The sequence below is a fragment of the Arachis ipaensis genome, chromosome B06 (genome assembly GCF_000816755.2).
Source record: "Arachis ipaensis cultivar K30076 chromosome B06, Araip1.1, whole genome shotgun sequence".
NCBI lineage: Eukaryota > Viridiplantae > Streptophyta > Magnoliopsida > Fabales > Fabaceae > Arachis > Arachis ipaensis.
Window position 1 is genome coordinate 17,877,464 of NC_029790.2, and position 9,353 is coordinate 17,886,816.

Genomic DNA, 9,353 nt, shown 5'->3' on the forward strand with positions numbered 1-9,353 from the left:
TGTATGCTTTTTCTTCATTCCTTCCATCCAATACTTGCCTTATAAACCTGAAATCACTCAACAAACATATCAAAGCATCAAATGGAATTAAAGTGAATTAAAATCACCAATTTTAGGGCCTAAAAAGCATGTTTTCGCATTTAAGCACAAATCAAGGGAGAATTGCAAAATCATGCTGATTTATTGAATAAATGTGAGAAAATTTGATAAAACCACCCAAATTAAGCACAAGATAAACTACAAAATCGGGATTTATGAAGGAGCCGAAAAAAGGCACCCGACGCGTACGCGTCAGATGGGTCTGCGTGAAAAATAAAACTAAATAGAGAGTTACGCGGGAGTGGCGCAGGAATGATGCCCTTTGCACAAACAAGCCCACGCGTACATGTACCCCATGCGTGTGCGTCATTGGTGATTTTGGCACTCCACGCGTACGCGTGACTGACTCGTACGCGTGACCCTGAAAATCGACATAAATGAGTGATTGGACAGAGAGTTGTGCTGGCTTGGGGCTGGACGTGTGCTAGAAGCCCAAAACTTGTTCATGCGTACGCATCCCTGATGCGTGCGCGTCATTTGCATGAATTCCCATCCACGCGTGCGCGTGGATGATGCGCACGCGTCGATTGAAAATCTGGGTTCCCAAGCCATGCGAACAGAGAGTTACGCGTGTGCGCGGCTGGCTTCGCGCGAATCGCACAAAACTCAGGGCACGTGGATGCGTGCCTGACGCTTACGCGTCATTAAGAAAATCTCGCGACCCACGCGTACGCGTGCCGTACGCGTACGCATTGCCTGCGCCGCATAACTACACTAGTTCGCCGCCCAGTTTTAACTTTCTTTCTCCCTCTCCCAATCCTAATTCTCTCTTGTTCTTTTATCCTTTTCTTTTTCTTTCATCATAATATTTATCTCTTTCTATTTTCAGTTCTTCCTTGCTTGAGGACAAGCAAACCTTTAAGTTTGGTGTTGAAGCTTCGCTTAAGGATTTTTTATTTATTTTTATGGTACCAAAAGGGAGGCGAATCATCTTCATTGAGGATCACAACCTGAAGAATAAAACGACCGCTAGGATAACTAAGGTGGTTAAGTTCCTTTCATTTTTTATTCCTCCCCTCTTTTTCTATATTATGTTCCAGTCTTCTGCTATTTTTACTTTGTTTGTTGCATGATCCTTTATTAGTTAGAATCCTAGGTCTAGTTTAGTTTTCTCTAAATTGCTTTAAAAGATGTCTCATGTATTACTCACTGAGCTTGAATTCAAATAAAAAATACAGAAGTGATGTATTGCATGAGAAATTGAGTTAATTTTAAGAGTAGTCCTATTTACTTAGATGTGGTGGCAATACTTTTTGTTTTCTGAATGAATGCTTGAACAGTGCATATTTTTTATAGTGAAGTTTATGAATGTTAAAATTGTTGGCTCTTGAAAGAATGATGAAAAAAGAGAAATGTTATTGATAATCTGAAAAATCATAAAATTGATTCTTGAAGCAAGAAAAAGCAGTGAAAAACATGAAGCTTGCGAAAAAAAATATAAAATAAAGAAAAAAAGGATCCAAGGCTTTGAGCATTAATGGATAGGAGGGCCCAAAGGAATAAAATCCTGGCCTAAGCAGCTAAATCAAGCTGTCCTTAACCATGTACTTGTGGCGTGAAGGTGTCAAGTGAAAAGCTTGAGACTGAGCGGTTAAAGTCGTGGTCCAAAGCAAAACGAGTGTGCTTAAGAACTCTGGGCACCTCTAACTAGGGACTCTAGCAAAGCTGAGTCACAATCTGAAAAGGTTCACCCAGTTATGTGTCTGTGGCATTCATGTATCCGGTGAAAATACTGGAAAACAAAATGCTTAGGGTCACGGCCAAGACTCATAAAGTAGCTGTGTTCAAGAATCAATATACTGAACTAGGAGAATCAATAACGCTATCTGAATTCTTAATTCCTATGGATGCCAATCATTCTGAACTTCAAAGGATAAAGTGAGATGCCAAAACTATTCAGGATTGCAGTTGTAAACCCCACTATAAGAAGAGACATGAGCTTAATTGAACTCTCATTCTCATGCAAATTCACATCCTAAGCTTATATTAGTTTTGGTTGCTTGAGGACAAGCAACAGTTCAAGTTTGGTGTTGTGATGTGTGAGCATCCTTCCTATCTTTTCCTAGTAAATTTGCATCTAATTTGTTGAGTTTAATAAAGAATTAATTATCTTTTAGCCAATATGGATACTACTTTGAGTCTTGTGCAATTTTGTTTATTTTAGGTAGCATTCGGCTAGATTTGATGGAGTTTTTGCAGCACAAGAGTCAAAGGAGATGGCAGCGAGGATTGATGCGTACGCATGACTGACGCGTACGCGTGATTTGGAGCTTTTCATGGCGACGTGTTCGCGTGACTGACGCGTACGCATGATTTGAAGAATTGCACAACGACGTGTGCGCGTGACCGACGCGTGGCGTGACTCGCAGAAAAGACCATCGACGCTGCGCGTGACTGACGCGTACGCGTGACATGCGCCAGGTGCAGAAAACGCAGAAAAATGCTGGGGGCGATTTCTGAGCTGTTTTGACCCAGTTTCCAGCCTAGAAAACACAAATTAGAAGCTACAGAATGGACAAAACAAGTGGTCCCCACCCATCAACTGAAGACTTATTAGTTAATTCAAATTTAAATTTAAATATTATTTTTAGGAAAAAGATATGATTTTAGTTTTATATAATAGATTTTAAATTATTAGGATTGGATATAAAAAGGAAGATGAACCTCTCTTTTGGGGGATCCCCATTCCAGACTACCAAAATACATTTTATCAGAATCCTTATTTTCTAGTCGGAGTCATGAGCAATTAATCCTCTATTGTTAAGGTTAGGAGCTCTGTCTATTTGTATGGATTGATTTTATTGCTTTTTCTATTTTATTTTATGTATGAATTTATAATTTAAGAATTGTTTTCGCTCTTTATCTTATGAATTTGGGTGGAACGGAAGTATGACCCTCTTTCTATTTGAGTTCTTGTAAAACTTGGAAAAGCTCTTTACTTGAACAACAGCTTGAAAACATATTCTTCTAAATTTTAATTATCAGGATTTAACAGGATATGTGACACATAATCCTTTTATTTTTGGGTAATTAGAGTTTTTGTGGCATATAAACTAGAATTTGATCATGTAGCTTCTAATTGGAATTAATTGACCAAGGAATTGGCAGTTAATAAATTTTAGAGGAGACTAGAAAGGTCTAAGGAATTAGGGTCTAGTCACATATAGTTTGCCAAAAAATTAAATCCTACATGATTAAAATAGTTAGTAAGAAAAGTTAATCCAAAAAAATAGATAACTCTGAAACCTTAACTGTTTCTCAATATTTTATTCTCAACTTATTCACCTGCCTGTCTTCAAACATCTAAATTTATTAATTAATACTTTTGAACTCTCAAACACTATTTTCTATTTGCCTAACTAAGTAAATCAATTAATCATTGTTGCTTAGTCTTTCAATCCTCGTGGGATCGACCCTCACTCACCTGAGGTATTACTTGGTACGATCCGGTGCACTTGCCGGTTAGTTGTGGGTTAAAAATACCGCACCATCGGCGTTGAAGGAGAGTCAGCCCTAGGTCTCATCCGTTGGAGCAGCCTAACCCGACCCACAAGCTCACAGTCCAGCCCAGGATAGCCAGCAACGGTGCCTACCTTTCCACATGTTAATGAACTTGGGCCTTCTTGGCCCAACATACTATTTTTGCATTTATTAACATAGGTGGCCCGATCAGGAATTCTCTTGCATTTATCAAATTTTCCCCCCTTATTAGCCCATTATGATTACAGCTATAGCTCCACGGAATGCTGAGCTCTGAATCCACAAAATCTCCCAAGCCTTCAATATCACCATAAATTTGCTTATTCGTTGCTAAATTTCTTTGATTGAGCTTTAAATTGTCATTACTCCATTCGTTTAAAATTAATTCTGAATTTACCAACATATCCTCATCTTCAACCTCCTACCGTAGCCCTTCCATAACTACTATCGCTGCCTGATCTCCGTAGTCTATCAAATTTATAAGGCTAGACGACGATATAGCTACATCATCAGAAATTCTAGTTGTTTTGTTATTTCCGTGAATGGAACCCACAGCTTTACCCCTTCCCCTTTTTCCAAATTACATTATGAACTATAGACTTCTTGTCCCACCTCTTTTACCAAAATGTCGAATCCACTGGTACCTAATATGATATGGACCCATTCATTGATCACATCCATGACATAAGTATCAATTAGTACACGGCCGACACTAAAAGAAGCACATGATTCCGTCCCTTTATCACACCCAACCACCTCTCCCCATTGGCCACCTATCTTCTTGAAGGTATCCATTGTCCAAACATGTAACGGAACACCGAAACACTCTAGCCATACTTTTCGAGATTCACTTCTCTCCGATTCGTCCCACCTCCATACACTATGAAATATCTGTAGTAAGTTATTCATTTTGAATGTATATGTCTCTTCAGCGTTCAATAGATTGTCAAAAGTCAGCAAGGCTTTATATGCTCCCAACTCGTGTACCTGAATAACTTGCGGAAAGTTCTTAGCAACCATATCTTGTAAAGACCTAAAGTCAATAGCCGTTGTCGTTCCTCCTATTAGAATTTTCTGCAACCAGTCCAAGTTTTCTTTCGCCATAGCCACTTCTATTTTCTTTGTCCACCCATTCCCATGTGGATCTTAGATCTTCTTATCTTTTCTCACATCCCTAATACTACTAGCTGCGGGAACCAAGCCATCCTCACGTTCCCGTTGTGGCTGGCGGACGCTTTCATTTCGGATGTCACCTCCTGTCTGTACATTTTTCGTTTCCTTAGTAGCCGATAATCTCCTGTATTTTGCTTCTCTAACAAGTACAACCTTACCTCTCAGTCTCATACGATTTATCTCTGTTATGGCCTTCAAAGCTCCTCCCATGGTAGTGTATTGTATGAACGCAAAAATGTACATACTATCACTTTTTTGCGTATGAGATAGGTATATGTCATGCATTTATGCGTCCGGTCCAACTGAATAGCTGAAACAGTTCTCTCTTCGAAATGTCCTCTGGAAGGTTATCCAAAAAGATCGAGAACGACTCTTTCTCCAATCGATGATACTCTTCTCGGTTCCAAACTCTAGGATCTTGGATCTAATTCCTAAAATTACCCCTCACAGTGTTTTCCACCACTCTCTCTCTCTCTCCCTCTCTCTCTCTCTCTATTGCAAATATGGTAATTCATAATTCTATTTTTAAAGTGTCACAATATATATAAATTACTAATATTAATATTAGATAAAAATTTACATACATTTATCTTAATGTAAAATTGATAATTAATAATTTTGATATGATAATTTAATCAAATATATTAAATTATTTAACAGTTTTTAACTATTATTTCATATATAAAGTCATGTGAGTTTTCACCTTAATATTAATATTAACGATTATGTTAAATGTACACTAAAATCAGTCACCAAAGTTAGTCACCAATATAAAATACATATTAAAATATAAATACATATTAAAAATAAACTAAACCACATATGTATATATTTTATACATAAATACATTGAAAAAAAAGAGAAGGTAACCACTTGTAAAAAAGGACAATTAGATAGCACGTGCTAATTGTTGTATGTTGTTAGTTAGTGAATTCTGTAGCTACTGCTTCGAAACCGATGATATGCTAACTAATAACCTACGACCACGCTGACACACAAATTGTACAATAACAAGAACAAGAACGAAGAACTAGATCGGTGGAACTGAGGAAGTTGTATCTTCAAATTTATTAATGATCATGTAGAAATTCATAATAGTATATGGCTAGGCATAAGGTTTAGCCAAGAGGGACATTATATTTTGTCAACGCAGTAATATACATATAACTAAATCAAAAGGAAAAGCGTAGATATATGTTTTGTATCAGACCCAAACCCAAAAACTGAGATTCTAATGAAGAATGGACATGAATTCAAACTCAATGAAAATACCAAAAAGTCCTATTTCACGAGATTGAGAGAATATTTTATTCGAACCACATGCACGGATTAATGCATCGGCGATTTTTCAATATGTATTTGTTAGCACAAAATTTGGCAATAATAAATAGTTCGATTATGATTGTTTGACTTAAAAGTGAGTTGATAATATGTAAGTCAAAATGTCATAGCATGTGGATTGTTCCACGAGAATGTAGGTCGAAGTATCACAAGGGTTGTTCTATGAGAGCGATAGCACAAAGATTCAACTTATCATAATAGGAGTCGAGTCGATGACCTCCAAAAATCGAAATGAGTAATTACACGAAGACTTTATCCAAAAGCAATTCATAAAACATGGGATTTGAAGACTAAAGTAAGAAAAGACGTGGGACCACTACAACAAATAAGGGTTCTCGCAACGGTCGAAAATCATTACCATAGATCGAAAAACCATTCCTAAAACGTTAGACAATGCTTTGGCAACAGTTTTTGACCTGTGATATATGTGGCCGTTGCCAATGCTCATAGGCAATGACTTTTTACCTAAACCAACGGCAACCAAAAAAATCGTTGCCATAGTTACTAGCATAGACAACGATTTTGACAACAATTTTTAAAGAAGGTTTAGAACCGTTACTGGATAGGCAACGATTTATAATCATTCTCTTGCATGACGTAACGGTTTAAAACCATAATTGGATAGGCAACAGTTTTAAGCGGTTGTAGTTCTGTTATTCACAAAGACAATGGTTTAAAAGCATTGTCTTTAGTGTTATTTTTTTACAACGGTTTTAATACCATTGACATTTTGTAGCTGTCTTTGACAACGGTTTTAATATCATTGCCTTTTGTAACTTTTGACAACGTTTTTTTGTAATTATATAATTCTTTATTTACAATAGTTTTTTCATGTTGCATTGAAATTAGTTCCAACTTTTTTTTTTAATTTAGTGTCAATAAATAACCTTAACTATTTGAATCAAATTACTAAAGAAAACTAATTGAACATTTACTATCAAATTTGGTTTATAAAGTATGAATAAATAACCATTTTTGACCATGAAAAATTGAGGCGCTCACAATATTGACCATGACTAATTTAAATTAACTTTGTAACCATGAAAAATTTATTCCGATTGATATTTCTAACCAAATGTCAATTTTTTTTAAATTTGCCGTTAGTTTGGCTTCCTATGTGGATGTTCATTATCCTACGTGTCATTATTTTATTTTAATTTAATAATAAAACACTCATTTACTAAACTAATTACTCATCAGTGAAGGAGTTGGTACCAAATTAAAGAAAAAAGGGTTTCGTGCGCAAAGTAAAGGTTCTTCATCAATGGTGAAGTCGATTCTCCTTTAACCCAACGGACGTCGTCTCTCTTCATCGGCATTCATCGTTTGTGAGCGTCGCCGGTGTAGTCGCCGTCGTGGAGGCCCTCTGTGTTGTGTATTCAAATAGGAAAGATTAAGGGAGAAATTAGAGAAATTAGGGTATGAATTTTATCAATTATTATAAGACTTGTGTTGTGCTTCCTTTCAATCATGTTCCTAGCATTTAAAATGTAGAATTAGGGATTGATTTGGACATCTTCTTTTCCTGGGTTGATGTTGAATTGGAATGGAAGTAGAATATAGCGTTGAAAAGATCTTGTATGTTCACAATTTTTTTTATAAAAGTAACCTGATAAGTATATATTTGTCGACATATCTAACCATGGAAAATTGAGAATTTGACAAAAGTAACTATTTAAAAATTCAATATTCAACATAGTTGGTTATATTTCAGGTCATAAATACTGATCTAACTTTGACATAGCAATATATGAGTTGCGAATTGCGATAATTAATAGTTAATGAAAATTCGTGAACCGAATGAATGAAAATTTGACAAAAGTAACAATTAGAAATTTGAAATTCGACATAACTGCTTATATTTCAGATCACAAACTCTAATCTAACCTTGACATAGCAATATATATGAATGGTGACAATTACTAAATGAAAATTCTTGAACCAAATCAATGTAGGAAAAATTCAAATATGTAATCATCCCTTATTAACACAATATACATATAAGTTCATGCTAATTCATCATAGCTGTTTGATGAGAATTAAGTAACAAAACAAACCATGGTCTATGTAACAATACCAAAACAGTGTAACTAAGTTCCCAAAAAGATTAAAGTGCACATGGTCTATGTAACAGCCATATCTAAATACTACAACAAAAGTTTCTTAATCCAATCAATCTTAGGTCCTAATTGGGTCTGAAATTACTACTGCCACTAGAAAGTCCAGTTGTTGGTGCTCCAAGTCTTAGAGTCAGCATAAATTACATGAATCTGGTAGCAGTTCCAGAACTTGCACCATGCAAGGTCTCTTGGCTAACAATAGGCCTAGTTGAGAGGTTGCTTATTGAAAGAGGCCTCATGTTGTTGAATAGAGTTGGAGGAGGCCTCTTGGTATTCTTCCTTTTGGTTGACCTCTTGCTATTAGAGGGCATATTTTGCATTGAAGGTCTGATTGGTGGTGGTCCTATAGGTGCCAGTTGAATTGGAGGTTGGTTGTCTTAAAGAGAAATAAGTGGAGTAGAATTTGGTAACACCTGTTTAGAGAGGAAATAATTGCATTAACAATTAAAAAGTATGGGGAAAATAATAAAATTAACAGTTAAAAATTATAAAATTGTCAGAATCACCATAGATGGCGCTGCAACAGGTGCGGCTGGCGTTGCATTTGGGACTGCTGCTAGTCCTGCTTCTTCGACTACAGCCATGTCATCCTTCCTTTTTTTATAGGTTCTACTATTATGTTCGGTCTGAAGAAGCAAGAAACAAGTAAGGATACAAATATAACATTGTATCTAAATAACACCAATTGTAAGCAATCATACACTAAGACAATATTTGAAAACTATTTGTCCATATTTTCGTTGACTCTATGAGGATCTGGTTGTGGCTCTAGTGTATTACTCATTTTGTTTCTCTTCTCTGTTGGTCTTTCGCTCGACCTTTTACATGCTGGAGGCAAAATATTTGCATAGCCATGCTTGTCCCAAAACTCCTTGCTAGGAATAGGTTGAACCAGGAACTCATATGTTTTGTTGTATGCTCCAACAGTGAGCCAATTGTTCACATATTCATCGGGTCTTCTATTTTGATATGCTAGAGCAGCACAAGCATGTCAACAGGGGAGACCATTTAATTGCCAAAATCTGTAGCCGCAAGTTTTCTTGCCCAAGTCTACGTTGACCTTAACCGGCAAGCATTAAACCTTAAATATATTATCAGCTAAATCACCTGTTGGGAAAGACCTCTAACAATTACTCTCCC